The sequence below is a fragment of the Vigna unguiculata genome, chromosome 8 (assembly GCF_037176805.1).
Source record: "Vigna unguiculata cultivar grain cowpea cultivar isolate G323 ecotype 2 chromosome 8, ASM3717680v1, whole genome shotgun sequence".
Taxonomy (NCBI): Eukaryota; Viridiplantae; Streptophyta; class Magnoliopsida; order Fabales; family Fabaceae; genus Vigna; species Vigna unguiculata.
The window spans coordinates 11,550,575-11,567,396 of NC_140799.1; the positions used below are offsets into that span (position 1 = coordinate 11,550,575).

Sequence of the window (16,822 nt, forward strand, 5' to 3'; positions counted from 1 at the left end):
CCTCATACTGGCCCACCAATGCTGAGCCTCTCCAGTGAGCATGTAGACCATGAAAGCAAGCCTGCTCTCATCGGGGCACCTCTTGGCATCAAAGATGCGCTCCATATCCTTCATCCATTAGTCCGCCTGATCGGGACTCGTCTTGCCATCAAACTTGGTGGGTTGGTAGTTCAAGAAGTCTTCCAAACTCCTTCAGGGGGTGGAGGTTGGGGATGAGGACCATACATCTGAGCACCAGCAGCATTCTCCCCTAACTGGCGGAGGGCATCCATATGCTGTCTCTAGGCATCCTCAGCAGCCTGCCTCGCAGCCTCCATCTGCTGCATCACAAGGTGTTGTTGCTCAAGAGAGGCCTCCTGGCGTTGCATAGCCGCCTCGTGCTGCTGCAACATGGCATTGCTCTGCTGGGTCAAAGCTACAACCATTGCCTCGATCGCCCTAGCCAGATCTTGCCCATCGCCCTGAGAGGGTTGAGGAGGAGCTATACGAGGGGGTGCCATAACACTGGACACACAAAAAGAACCATCAGAAACTGGGTTAGACTGGAAACTCATCTAAACACGATAAGAAAGGCATAACGAAAGCTAAGCAAGCACATAGCCCATAGACACTAAGGAACGAAGGCTCTAATACCATAAAAATGTGACATCCCATTTAAATAGAATAATCTACTTAATAAAATATCACATGATCATAATAATGAGAAGCAACCAGATGAACATAGAATATAAGAAAGGTAACTATTACAGTCATCCAAGAGTGTACTGTGAAGGCAACTTGGGCATACCACCATGCCATAAACAAACGCAAAGGAAAGTTAACAGTTTTACAAAAGACGATGCTCCTCTAGAGCATGAAATTACAAAAAGGCACTTAGGGCCATAGAACTGCTCTTGAGAGTCACACATACAGATCCCCTAAGCTGCACCACTGCTACCACCAGGCCTACTCCCAGAATTTCCTCCATCTGCTCCCACCAAGGGTGATCATCGCAAAAGAGAAAACATAATAGGAACATAAACAGAAATGCAAGGGTAAGCTAGTGTAATATAAATTGCATCATGGTATAGCAGAGAAGTACTTAAACAGTCCAAGCATTCAACACAGTAGGCACAGAGGATCATGTTATAGCAAACAAACAGGACACTATGACTCAATTATCCGGATACATATGTTAAGATCGGATTCACTAGACGCTAGCACTTGTGGTGGCCTCTGCTGCTCTGCAGAGCCATTTCCAATGGGTTTCACCCTACCACACACAAGGTTAGCCTTTAAGCGTCTAAGACCATTATCCTACCAGAGACTAGGGCCTCCCGCCACTCTCACCACTTGGGTCAGTTCGCTCTACTTGAGACTCACTGACCCATTAGAGTTTCGGGATGCGGTCCTTACTTGAATCCTCAGGGCGAGACGTGCTCGCTTGGACGAGAATATCAGCTCTCGCCACTGTTCCACGCATGCAGTACCAAAAACAACCAAACACATCCATACCATGCATTCATATACAAGTCCAGGCACATTTAATCCATTTCAAGCGTAAAAAAATAGAGATAAAATCAAACACATACAACAAAAACTATAAACCTAGCTTCCCTTACCTTGAGTAAACTGAGCTGAAGGGAAAAAAGCACAGAGAGAGGGGACGAAGCAGCTATTTGAGGAACTGTAAACATTGCGGATAAAACATGGGACGAGATTAGGAGCAGAAGCAACTTAATATCGACTTAGTACAAATAAAGGAACCATGAATGAGCTTGAGTTTCGATCTATACTTACAAGGAAGTGGTTCGATTCACTTTGAGGGGAGAACGAATTTTGCCCTAGCAGAGCTTCTGCTTTTGTAGAGAGAGATGGGAGAAAAAATGTTTTTTTTTTCTGAAACAAAGGTAAAGTGAGATTGTGAGGGGGCTGGCAGGGTATTGGGTCTTTCAGAGGGGCTGACCTTGGGCCTACGAAAGGCCAGGCCCAACCTTTTTTGGGACAGAAAAAGGGGCTTACAATAATCCTTGGATAAAATAAATAATTAATTTAAACCAGTATATCTCTTATCATAACGTTTTAAATAAATATTTTTAAAATAATTAATAAACTATTTTTCATATTTTTTTTAATAAAATAAAATCTTCTTAATTAAATAATTAACAAACCAATAAATCTTTTAAATTAAATCACTAAATCCTTTTATCTTTTATACAATTGATGAGTAAAACAAATCTTTTAAATTATACAACTAATAAACCATTTTATCTTTTACTTTAAACATATATATAACCTTGTTTATTTATTTTTCCTTATTATTATAATTTTCTAGGGTCTTACAGGGTGACTTCATCCGACCAAGCTCAGTTCAACCTAAACTTAAGTGGGCTTGGTTCAACCTAGGCTAGAGCAAACATGGCTTGATCTTAGCTACTTCGGTTGGCATGGTCTTGATCGGGCTACGTTACGATCTTAAGGGTTCTTTTGATTTTTCCTTGTAATTTTCATTTGTTAATCAAATACAGGAAATGATGTTCATATAATAGGAATTACATGCCATATTAGTGGTATTAAAGAGTACTTATTAAGAATTGCCATGGAATTCAAAGGATCTTCCCTTATTCACCCTATAAAAGGATGCACTTTGTAGTATAATCAGATATATGAATTTTGACCGAAAGTAAGATTTTTCTTTGTGAGAACCTTTAAGAGTTCTGAGTTATAAGAACTTAATTGTGATCTTATCAAGATAACTTGTGACAATCATCCCCTTGACTTATCACTCACCTTTCAATCTTTCTTGAGTATGATGTCAATATCCTTCCCCAACTGAATATCAAAACGGTCCCCCAAGTTTTTCATCATTTGATATTAGAGCTTTGACTCTTGATATTCAATGAGTTTATATATATATATATATATATATATATATATATATATATATATATACTTTCAAATTTTATTTGTATTTTTAGATTTATGTTAGGTACTAGTGCTAAAAGTGACTATCAACTCAATTTCTATCACAAATTGTTTATTGATGAGTTTGTTCCACGTATGGAGAGGAAATTGAAAGAGAATATTGAGAAGTTCAAAAGGAAAGAAAAGAAAGAGCAAAGGTATAGTGATAAAGAGAAAATGTTTGATGAATATTGGAAGACATGCTCAAATTATGATGAAAGAGAGAGAGAGAGAGATAGAGAAAAGGAAAAACATGAAAAATAAAATTAGTGAAGAGAAATAAATTAAAGAGAAGGAGTTGAGAGAGGATAAAATTACAAGGAAAACTAAAAAGACCTCTCAAGAGCATATCAAGCTAGGCTTAACCTGGTCTTGATCGAATTAGGACCCAATTAAGCCTAGTCCAATTCAGCTAAACATAGGTCTCTCGAGTCATAAAAATGTTGAGATGCCCTAGATCGACTCGACTTGGGTATGAGACGACTCATATGCATTTGGGACCAAGCCAACTTGGCTTGACTCTACTAACCTGGGTCGACTCGTCTAGGCTCAAATAGACTTGACTGGTCCCAACCAACTCAACTTGACTAGACCTTGGCTAACTTGACTTGACTAGGTATGGGTTGACTTCACTAGACCAAGCGTGACCCAATTTGAGTAAACCGAGAACGAGCTAACTCGAATGGACCGAACTCGGGCTGACTTGACTAAAATAAACCTGAGCCAACTCGACTCAATCGGGCCCTAGTTGACTTCACTCGTTTAGGCCCATGTCACCTTGACTCAACCGAGCACATGTTGACTTGAATCGACAAGGCTCGACAAACTCAACTAGACCAAACCTGGACCAACTCGAGTCAATCTGGACTAAGCCAACTCAACTTGATCAGGCTCGAGCTAACTCAACTCCAACGAGCTTGACCGACTCAACTCAACTGGGGTTGGGCCAACTCAGCTCAATTTGGGTCTAAAAACCTTAGTTCAATCATGGCAAGGCCTACTTGGCTTAACTTGGGTCTAAACAGACTTGTCTCAACTTGGCTCGATTAACTTGACTTGATTTTAAATAGTTGTTTAAATTTGGTCATAATTGAAATACTTTATATATAAAAAAAAGTTAAAATTCACTAAATTTGAATTGTTTTACCGAAACAATACATTTGAAAACAAAACAATTTAAAATAAAATCAATTCAAATTTGAATGTCTTACAAATTATGAAATTCTCTAACCAAACACAAGATGGAGTCCAAACAATTTTTGTTTCAAGTGTAGAAGCAATGATTGTCTCATATATACAAAGCATCAACTACAATCTTTCCTTTTCTCTTTTTATGTTTTATGACATAGAAAAATAGTTCTACAAATTTAACCGATTCGACATGTCTATATTAATGAGTGGTCATCATACGGTTGTTATGAAGGGTCTTCTAAGTTTAAGGATTGAGAGAGAATTTAATAAATGTACGTCAATCTTGAATACACAATAAGGGTTATAAAGAAACTAACAAATAAGATTTGATTATAAATAAATAAAGTCAAATATGTTCAAAAAGTAAAGACTTTGATCAAATCTTAAAAAAATATTATTAGCAATATAAATAATTAAATGATGCGAGCGCCATTAACTTGACAGTCGTTTATCACAAAATTGTACATGGATAGAAGTCCAATTATTGAATATGCAACAAAAAAAGTGTAAGGCCCCATTTCTTTTCTGCCCTAAAGTTAGTGGGCTGCCCTACAGGATTGGGCCTAAAGGCCGACCCATAGGATAAAAGCTTTCGTGTTGCCCTAATCCCGCACTCACTTCCACTCTTGCAGAAATCAGCAGCCGTCGCCCCTTCCACACTAGAGCTCTGCTAGGGTTGTCCTTGTCTCGAACCAGTTCGTCCCAAGAACTCAACTAACGATTTCTACTCCACGTAAGTAACTCTAAACCTATTGTACTTACCTCCTAAAGCTTTACATTCGTTTTCCACCAATTAAAATCCGAAAATAATCGTGTTCTCCGCTGTTCCGCCAGTTCTTAGGTCCATCACTCGAGTTGCTGTGCTCCAAGGTCCCGCGTCGAAGTTCTGTTAGCCGCTTTCCAGGTACGGGAAGTTAGAGCTCTTGGTTTCCAGTCGTTTTGGTCTGTGTTTGCGTTGGTTGTTGCTTGTATGGTTTAATCCTGCGATTTGGTGTGCGAGAATGCTTTGTATGCTTGTTTCGTTCGATAAACATGGCTGTTGCAGTGAAGAACAGTGGCGAGACCTGTTAATCTCGCCCAAGCGAGCCAGTCTCGCCTAAGCGAGAGGAACAGGGAGCTCGCCTAGGACTCTTGTGCGAAAGGTCGCCCAGGCGACCAGCTTGGCTTCTTGAGCGAGTGAGCATCTCGTCCAGGCGAGAGGGGTCTCGCCCAAGCGAGATCCCATGATGTTCCCTGGGTGCTTCATCGAACCCTCGCCTAGGCGAAAGAGGGGCTCGCCTGAGCGAGCACGTCTCGCCTGAGCGAGCACGTCTCGCCTGAGCGAGCACGTCTCGCCTGAGCGAGCACGTCTCGCCTGAGCGAGCACGTCTCGCCTGAGCGAGCACGTCTCGCCTGAGCGAAACCCTTCAGCCTGAGCGAGGGGTTGGGCGAGGCAGTACGCTGTTTGGGTGCTTGTTTATGCTTGGATGATTGATATTGGCTTCAATGTGAATTGTATGATGAGAAACATGGATATAATGGAATATTATGTGTACTTGGCATGAATTATGAATTGTACATGACGGGTTGGGTGTGAACTTGGCATGCAAAATAAATGTGTGGTTGGAAATTAAAGGAACATGGTATTAACATGAGAGGAGACCCTAGACTCATGGGGTGGCGGTGATCCGACGGGTGGATCCAAATGTGATGCGTACGTGGAATAGATCTCATGGATGGGTATGGAATTGTAAACATGACTTGGATGTTCTCCTACTGCTGTTTTATGAATGTTTGTCCGTGTCAGTGTGTAATTCCTTGGGGTCTCTAGGTGAGACATCCGGGGTTACGCTTCAGTGGTCGGGACGTAATCCCATGGCCCCTGTTAGTGGGTGTCCATGGTGGTGCCCCATCTGTATAACTAGGTAAGGATTCAAGGTAAAGTTGTATCCTGACACTCTAAGGAGCCAGTGGGTCTCACTTAGAGCGGACTGACTCCTGTGGTGAGAGTAGCAGGAGGCTTGAAATTCATTAAGGGCTAACCTTGTGGTGGGGGAGATTTGATTCATCGTAATACTTGTAACACATAGCTCGGAGATGAGCAGCTCAGGGTCGAGCAGAGGTATCCACCACAAGTGCAAGCATCCGCTGAATCCGACCAAGTTATATGTATCCGGATGAGTCGAGTCGAGTCGTAGTGTATTGATTGGGAGTCATAACATGTTTGGTTGATTATATGGATGTGAAATGATGGAAATACTTTTGACTGTATGATGAATATGTTGTTGGCTCTAGCTTACCCGTTTTGTTGCATGGTTGTGTTGTATGTGGCTGTTCTTCCTTGCGATGATCATCAACCTGGTTGATGGGAGCAGATGGGCGAGGTTCTCGCGGTCAACAAGGGAATGGCGATTCCGCTACTTAGCCATCTGGGCTGGACCTTACACTTCTCTTCGTGATGTCTTCTTTAGGGCTATGGCCCCTGTATTCGTTGTCTTTGGATTGTAAACTCTTAGTTAAACTGTTATCCTGCTTTTGTCGGCATCGTGGTGTGCCTGGTTTTGTAGGGGTGATGTTGGGAACCTCAAGACTGCGTGATTTTACTATCTTATGTGTGACGTTTCCTTTAATTGTGTTTATAAATTAAACGGGACGTTACAAAAAGCCTAATATATAATTATTTAATAAAAAGGAAAATAAATTATTGGATTTTTAGACTTTAAAAGCATAAATAAATGCAACATTAAAGGATAAATAAAAATAATGATAAAGATTGAGATCTAGAGTTTTAGAATAAAAGAACAAAAGGAATAAGAATACGAATTGTGTTAAAGTTGAGATAGAGATTAGGGTTTCAGATATTTAAAGGACAAATAAAAATAGAAATAATGATATAAAGATAAAGATGTAATTTAGGGTTTTAGAATAAAAAAATAAAAATAAAAATAATGATAAAGATATACATGTGAATATATAATAGAGATACATATTGATTTGATAACCTTTTTCCATTCAATTCACTCTTTCCCAATCCATACTTTTAGTTGCGTTGTTAATTCAGTTATCCATGAATTTGATTTAGACATGACTCCCATGAGAACATACTTTAATTACTTAAGGAAGATTCCCATTGCTTGGTGAAATTTGTTAAGCAACCAATAATAATGTTAAAGACTTAAAAAACTAATAGTTTCTATCTTCATTCCTAGATATAGGTTGAACCATATTTGTTACTTAAATCCTATTTTATAAATGTTTTTCTGGTTGTAATTAAATTTATGAAATCTTAATTTAGTTTATCAGAACAAACAAACAAAGTAGAAAGACTAAAGTGAATAATAAATCAATATTAAAAAAATAAAAGAAGATGCATGCTTAAGTATCAATATCTATTTACGAGCAGCATATATGAAGATATGATTTGATGAAGATATGATTTGATGAATCCAAAAGAAACATTTGAAGATATCATGAAAATCAATGGCGAAGCCTTCTTAGTGTCTCAAATGCACTTAAGTTTATCTAAACGCATTAAGTTTGTTAATATGTTAAAAATGGGTTTAAGAGATTAATCCAGTCTTCCAAATAGGATATGTGATGAACATATCAATCAGTTAAACTAATTGAAAATCAATCGATTAGTAGTTAAATTTAATGGATTGAATATGTTAGGTAACATTTTTAAAACAAAACATTGTTTCAATGAAAAGTGTAGATTTGGAAAACACTCTTAGAAACTTCTTGAAGTACTTTTCGACTGAAATAACAATGTTATCTGATCTGAAGGTGTTTGTGGCTGTATAAGGTAGTGGTTTCTCATACACTTTGGTTATTTAGGCAAGATCATATGTCTTGAGAAAGATAGGGAGAGCTTTTCAGGTTTGATCGTTCCTTGCCTTGTATTGTTTTTTTTCGTGGTTCTGGAAGGTTGCTCAGGTTGTAACAGGGTGTTGCAAGTGTTATAAAATAATTATAAACCAGAAACAATATAGAAATATGGATAAAAGAGATGATCAAGTCAAATTGTTCTTATAACAAACAATAACAATATAAAGATAATGTAAATATGTAAATGAGATAAGAATAGAGTAAGCCTGGGTTGAGGCACGCTGAGCGCTATCCTTAGAGAGAAAATGTCCCCACTGCACAAGGCAATACTCAATATTATGCGCTCCTCCCCCAAGATACAACAACCCGTCAGATCGATCGAGTGCAGCGAAGGATCTCTGAACCTTATGAACACCACTGTTTTAAGAGATAATATAGAGAAGGAAAAGAAGAACACTTTTGAGAGGAAGAACTCTAGTGTTTGTTGTGTGTCTATTCCTTATGAAACTAGGTGGTATTTATAGGTGAGAAAAGGAGACACAAGAGTAAATGGCCATCAAACTGATTTAAACCAAAAATAATTTCAAATCAATGAAAAGAATAAAAATTGTTTATACATAAATAGAATTTAACTCTGGAATTAACATTGTATTAAAACCCTAGTAACAACAATATTTTATTTTAATTTTTTTTAAATTATATTAATATTTCTAACAATCCCCACATAATTTGAAAAAAAAATATATTATCTTTTAAAACAAAATATTGTATTTTAGTATAAGGAACCTTCCGGGTTTGAGCCTTACACCTAGTGCTTATAAACTTTCACCCGAGAAAATGCAGAGACTTGATTGTCTTGAACTACATCCCCTGTAACCGGGTTTTAGTAAATAACACATATAATATTGGTGTTCATTATAGGTTCTAATAAGTGGTTGCACGTTACAGCCTTGTGCATGTATCTTGTGTCATGAGTGTCATTTAGAGACTTTGCCCATGTCTCACAATGGCGGCCCCACCATCACACTCACTAGGTAAACCCTCAAAGGGTGGTTTATGACTCACACCCCTACAAAATTGTCATTGGGTTTATTAAGAGGTATTTTACAAAAAAAATAAAATACATATACCTCAACCTTATTATTGTCACAATTTATAGTACACCTCGCCATAAGAATGAGACATAACATTTAATCAAATCAATTGGTGTACTTTAGTCAACAAACAACTTCGTTGTTACCCATTGAACTCCATTCCATGGGATCGCCATTCATGTGGAGATGGGTGTCCATTGTTGCAACTAATTTATGGGCTTTAGTCCTATTCCCCTCGACGACTCAAGTACTTGTTGACGCGTCAACCCTTTGGTAAGCGGATCCGCAATATTTCTTTCTGACCTGACAAAGTCAAGAGAAATAATACCATTAGTAATTAAGTTTCTAATAGATTTATGTCTCACTCTGAGATGCCTTCTTTTTTCATTAAAGTTTTTGCTAGAAACTTTAGATATGACAACTTGACTATCACAATGCATTGAAATAGGAGGTATGAGTTTATTTAACAATGGTAAATCATATAGAATTTTTTTAATAAACTCTGCCTCAACAGTAGCAATTTCTAAAGCAATAATCTCTGCTTCCATGGTAGATCGTGAAATAATAGATTGTTTAGCAGATTTCCATGATACTGCACCTCCACCCAAAGTAAGAACATAACCAGTGGTTGACTTTGTTTCATCAGAATCAGAAATCCAATTTGCATCACTATATCCTTCAATAACAACATGAAATTTTGTATAATGAATTCCATAATTAATGGTTCCCTTCAAATATTTAAACACCCGTTCTAATGCAGTCCAATGAGAATGATCAGGATTATGTGTATATTTCCCTAATCTACCAACTACATATGCAATATCAGTTGTAGAGAAATTTGTCAAATGTATTAAGGAACCAATAATTTGAGAATATTTATGAGAAGAAATGCCTTCACCTAAATTTTTCTTTAGTTTAATAGATGGGTCAAAAGGCGTTAAAACAGGTTTCACATCAAAATAATTAAATTTCTTCAATAATTTCTCAACATAATGAGACTGTGTTAACATAATATCACCATCTTTTTGTAAAATCTTAATACCCAAAATAACATCTACAAGACCAAGGTCTTTCATATCAAAATTACTGGACAACATATGTTTCACATCATTTATAACATCTATGTTGCTACCAAATATTAATATGTCATCTACATACAAGCATAAAATAGCATAAACACCATCATCATATTGTTTTACATACACACATTTATCACTATTATTAATATGAAAACCATATGAAATAATAACTTCATCAAATTTTTCATGTCATTGCTTTGGTGCTTGTTTTAACAAGTTTACACACTTTATTTTCTTTCCCTGACTCAATAAAGCCTTCAGGTTGTTTCATATATATTTCCTCTTCCAAATCACCATTTAAAAATGCAGTTTTAACATCCATTTAATGAATTTGTAAATTAAAAATGCAAGCAAGAGTAATCAAAACTCTAATGGTAGTGATTTTTGAAACAGGTGAATATGTATCAAAGAAATCTACACCTTCTACTTGTTGGCAACCAATAACAACAAGTCTTGCCTTAAATTTATCTACAGACCCATCAGTCCTTAATTTTTTCCTAAAAATCCATTTACATCCAATACTTCTACAACCAGGAGGACAATCAGTTAAAAACCAAGTTTTATTTTCTTTAAGTAAATTCATTTAATTATTAATAGCTTCTTTCCAAAAAGGAGCATCAATAGATCTCATTGCTTCACCAAAAGTTTTAGGATTATCTTCAAGCATAAAAGAATAAAAGTCAGGTCCAAAATCTTTAGCTTTCCTTTTTCTTTTACTCTTTCTTGGCTCATTTTGAATACTTTTATTAGCATTTTCACTTGAAGGTAAAACAGAACTAGAACCATCACAAATAACATTACCACCAGAAGGCAAACCAAAAGTAGAAGTATCATAAATAGTTTTAGTCATTTTATTTTTTAAAGGAAAAACATTTTCAAAGAAAACTGCATCTCTAGATTCGATAATAGTATTATTAGAGATTTCATTCACTTTAGAATTAATAACCAAAAATCTATAAGTGGTGCTATGCAGAGAGTAACCAATAAAAACACAATCAATTGTTTTAATTCCTAATTTTCTTTTCTTATTAGGTGGTATATTAACCTTTGCAAGACACCACCACACTTTAAAATATTTTAGTAAAGGTTCTCTTTGCTTCCATAACTCATAAGGAGTTTTATCACAATCTTTATAAGGAATTCTATTGAGAATATAACAAGCTGAATATAAAGCTTCACCCCACATATTTTTTGGAAAACCAGAACTTGTAAGCATAACATTCACCATATCAAGCAAAGTTCTATTTTTCCTTTCAGCTACACCATTAGATTGAGGACTATAGGGAGGTGTTGTTTCATGAATAATACCATGAGTTTCACAAAAAGCATTCATTTCTAAAGATGTATATTCACCCCCTCTATTAGAACGAAGGATTTTAATTGTTCTTTCTAATTGATTTTCTACCTCAGATTTATATATTTTGAATTTTTCAAAAAACTCATGTTTGTGGTTTATTAAATACACATAACAATATTTCGAGAAATCATCAATAAAAGTAATAAAATATCTTTTACCACCACGTGTTAAAACATCATTACTATCACATACATCACTATGTATCAATTCAAGTAGATTAGTTTTCTTTTTCATGCATGTATGGAAACCTTTTCTTGGTTGCTTATTTGAACACATATTTCACATTTTTTCTTCAAATCAATAGAATATTTAGGAATAAGATTAAGAGACATCATTCTTCTAATAGAATTTAAATTTATATGGCCTAGTCTAGCATGCCACATATCACAACTTTCAACATTGGTAATAGTCAATGAAGAACTATCATATATTTTATTAGAAGAAAAAGGCATAAGACTTAATTTAAACAAACCATCACAAATATATCCTTTACCAATAAAACACCATGTTTAGTAATAACAACTCTATTGGACTCAAAAACAACTTTGTAACCTTGTTGTACTAACAAAGAAGTACTTATGAGATTTTTTCTAATTTCAGAAACATGAAAGACTCCATTTAAAATAAGATAATTTCTAGAAGACAACTCTAATTTCACTTGACCCTCTCCTAGAACATGTGCGATGCTCCCATTTCCCATACTCACGGTACGTGTGCTTGTTTCCTGATATAGAGAAAATAATTTTTTATCAGCACACACATGAACATTAGCCCTAGAGTCTATAAACCAATCGTTTGAGTTAAAAACATAATTTAACTCAGGGCTAGTGACATGGTACCTTTTAGATGGGAAATCAGAGGCAACACCCATAGTAATAGTATTAGCTTCCGGTTTGGAATTAGACACAGGTTGGCGACGACTCTGAAAGCAATTTTTGGCTAGATGGTTAGTTCGCCCACAAACAAAACAAACATCTCATTCCCTATATTTTTATCTTTATTTTTATTGTTGTTATAAGAAAAGTTGTTCTTTGGTTTAGAGAAAGAAGGTTTTTTCGTAAACTTATTTTTATTAAAACCATGTCTTTTGAATTGTTTAGGATTAGGCTTGTAAGAGTTCTCACATTTATTAGAGTTCTCAACAAAAAAGGATTTAGACTGAGAATTTTGAACATAATTTTGAGAAAAACGATGTTTTTCCTCAATACGAAGACACACAAGCAAATCATTAAAAGAGAAATTTTCGGGCTTATGTTTTAAACTTCGAGCACAATCAGACAAAGAAGGAGGCAACTTAGAGATCAAAAGAGACACAAGCATAATGTCTGGTAAAATAATATTTTTTAATTTCATGTCATAGACAATATTTTCAAACTCATGAATTTGATCAGAAATGAGTTTATTATCAACCATTTGAAATTCAATAACTTTTTCACAAGAATATCTAGATAAACCTTCTTCTGCAGATCCATATTTAAGTTCAAGTGCTTCCCATAACTCAATAGCAGTTTTGGTGTGGCAAAATATTTTATAAATATTATCAAACAAAGCACTTAAAATATGTCCATGACATAAAATATCTTTATCAGAAGTATCAGAAGAAGAAGAAGAATCACTTAATATGATAGAAGAATCAGTAGCTTTAGAAATCACAGAAAATAATCCTATTTTAGTGAGCCAAAACCTCATCTGTTGTTGCCAACAGAAAAAATTTTCACCTGTAAACTTTTCAGGCTTACTTGAGAGTGACTTAATCATATCCATGGCAGACATAATAAGAAAAAATTATATATATATATATATATATATATATATATATATTATAATTAAGGTTTTCTCTCTAAGAATGTTATAAAATAATTATAAACAAGAAACAATATAGAAATATGGATAAAAGAGATGATCAAGTCAAATTGTTCTTATAACAAACAATAACAATATAAAGATAATGTAAATATGTAAATGAGATAAGGATAGAGTAAGCTTGGGTTGAGGCACGCTGAGCACTATCCTTAGAGAGAAAACGCCCCCACTGCACAGGGCAATACTCAATATTATGCGCTCCTCCCCCAAGATACAACAACCCGTCAGATCGATCGAGTGCAGCGAAGGATCTCTGAACCTTATGAACACCACTGTTTTAAGAGATAATATAGAGAAGGAAAAGAAGAACACTTTTGAGAAGAAGAACTCTAGTGTTTGTTGTGTGTCTATTCCTTATGAAACTAGGTGGTATTTATAGGTGAGAAAAGGAGACACAAGAGTAAATGGCCATCAAACTGATTTAAACCAAAAATAATTTCAAATCAATGAAAAGAATAAAAATTGTTTATACATACATAGAATTTAACTCTGGAATTAACATTGTATTAAAACCCCAGTAACAACAATGTTTTATTTAATTTTTTTTGTTGTAGTGCACTTCTTGTAGGTTTCAAGAAGTTTGTTTCATCTTTCAAGAAATTGTGTAATTAGACATTATGATTTTTTCTTGAGTGAAAAGTTGTGCTCAAGTTGCATAACTAATTGGATGTAGCTTTCAAGAGTGAACTAGTATAAAAATTTACATATCTTTATCTTTTGCTTTTGTTAATTGCTGAAGTTCTTATATATCATTATATTTTGGATCAAGATTTTCATTTTGCTACATGCAAAGGTGTTTTGCATAGTTGAATAAATGTAATCAAACAACTATTTCAGTGATTGAGTTTTTGTTGATCTGTATTGAATGAAAGTCCTTAATATGTCTTTAATTCGTATAATAAGAAAAATGTGCTTTCTATGTAGCCTTTTAATCACTTGATTGTATCTTGTAATAGGTTAAAATGTTCATACCCTACAACAAAGCTTCTAAAGTTGTATTGGTCAATTGGATTAAACAAAAGTTTGCAAAAAATTTTCAATGAATAATAAGTTTCTTAAGTCCAATTCAAACCCCCTCCCCCTTTTTAGCCTTAAATGCATTGTTTGAACAATATCAATATCTAACAACAAGGTCTTTAACTTCTAATGGCTTCACATCATTCTGACATTAAAAGTCTAAGAGCATAGTGTAATGCTCAGGTCCTTGGCTACTACCCAGGCATAAGGTATGCTTTATGTGTTTTCTAGCACTAAATTTATAACATTTGAAGGGTAGTTTTTTCTTCACAACCTGCTCACAAAGTACCTCCTAAGTTAAGCAGCAATGAAAAAGTCACCAAAGTGCAATCTAGCTCTAATGATTGTCGAACTAAAGTTTCCATGTCACATGTCTCTTGCTTAGCAATCTCGAGGTTTGTTTAAGTGAAAATCGTTTGGTCAAGATAAATGAGTGAGCAACACTAGATCAAGCAAGCTAATACTTCATTTGAGATAAAGTCCTTGTTTTATCCATATACTTTATGGCTTGCCTTCCTAGAGTCATCAAGCTTCATTTGAGCAAGAATCACTCCATTTTATAGAAAAATGAGTAAAAGGAATAATATAATGTAAAATCATAAATGTATTTGACACTTACCAAAGATGAAGTTCCAAACATTGATGAAGATCTAAATGCAAGTTTTATAGATTAGATGTAACTCAATGTATGACACATCTCTAAGATGTGATATCATCTAATAACTATAAAATCTATTAAGAACATTTCTCAAGGAAGATTTTGACAGAAGCTCTACTAATCAATGTATTTATGCATGATATAGTATTATTGTCAGTAAAAGTATATGCATAGTAGTGATAAAGAGAATGACTTATACATATCTTTGTCTATAACAATAGACATGTCAGCATAAAGTCATGGACGTTTAATAAATCAATGACATAAGATCCTTTTAAACATGAAAGCTACAACTGGGGGTGGCAAAGTAAGCAAACTCAATTCACAGATGTAAGCAAACTCGGTTCACAGATTGGTTCAGCACGCGTTGAGCTAAAAATTAGTTAACCTGACTCACTTTTAGCGAGCCAAACATTTTGTAATCCTACTCGACCCACCATGGGTTGGTGGGTTAGTATTCACCCACTTAAGGATGTGTTTGTTCTTATAATTTATTTTATATATTTATTACAGTACAATAAAAGTGGATTGACTCGACTCACTATTTTATAGCAGTACAATCAAAGCGTTCACTTATTTTACCAATATTATAATAAAGATAGTAGTAGAAAATTAAAGTGTCAACTTGCATAACTTGACAAACAAATAAATTAAGCATCCAAAACATTTAAAACATAATTGAAGATCATTCTAGTATTTAAAAAGATCAAATTGTCAACCTACATAATTAAAAGAAATAAATGATTATATTAAAAATCTTGTGAGAAAATGGCCAAAAACTAACTAAGGGGGTTCTTGGTGGGTTGTGGGTTAACTGTAGCATCCCTAAGGAATATTACTGATATTAAATAAATAAAATTCGAATTAAAATAAATGTTGCATTGAATATAAACTATTTCCCAAAAACGCGGGAAAATTAAAACCATAACCGGTAGCATACATAAGTCGAATGTACAATATCGTTATAAATGTTATTAAAATTCAACATAAAGATATTTACATTAAAATCAAAACAATAAAGTTATTTCAAAATCCCAAGTAGCCCATGCTCTCTGCCTCTAAGCATCTCCTGGCTCATCTGTCAAATCATCTGCTCCCGGATAACAAATTATCCGATCATCGCCATACACACACAGATAGGGTGAGCCATGCACAATAAAATATTAACAGATATATGCAATAAACATGTTTCCCAACCTAAAATAATATAAGTACCAATCTCATAATTTTCAAATCGCCCGACCATGACCTCATAGTCCTTCATGAGTCATATTCATGAACTAGGTATTGGGACTTCCCTATGCTCCCACGAAACTAACTCATTCGTGGTCCAACCCTGTAAGCCTATCTCGCTCATAGTCCTACCCTACAGACTCCTCGCCTGTAGTATAAACATCCAAGTCTCATAACCTGGACCCTGGCACGCACGCAATCACCATATTATGGACTCCTCGCCCAATAGTAGCCGACGGAAACACAACAGTTCCTTGCCCATCGTGCGCCCGACACATGCAATCAACATACTAAGGACTCCTCGCCCATTAATAGGCGACGAGAACTCAACGAGTTCCATGCCCATCATGTGTCCAACCACCGAGCACATAACAAAACCCTACTAGACTTAGTCCTTCAAGCCCAAACACAACACATATGCATAAACATCCTATACATAGGATACAAAAAAACAAATCGCACACACTTACAACACGGCATTTCACACATACTCACTTAAGCTAGGGACTCTCACTTATTTTGCTTAGGCGAGATCCCCTCACCTAGGCGAGATCATCTCTCGCCTGAACAGCCAACTCAA

The 16,822-nt window shown here is 35.3% G+C and overlaps 1 pseudogene; it reads right to left on the bottom strand.

Moving 5' to 3' along the window:
• Positions 1 to 281: 281 nt before the first annotated feature.
• Positions 282 to 13,244, bottom strand: LOC146884142 (uncharacterized; annotated as a pseudogene).
• Between the last annotated feature and the right edge of the window lie 3,578 nt (positions 13,245 to 16,822).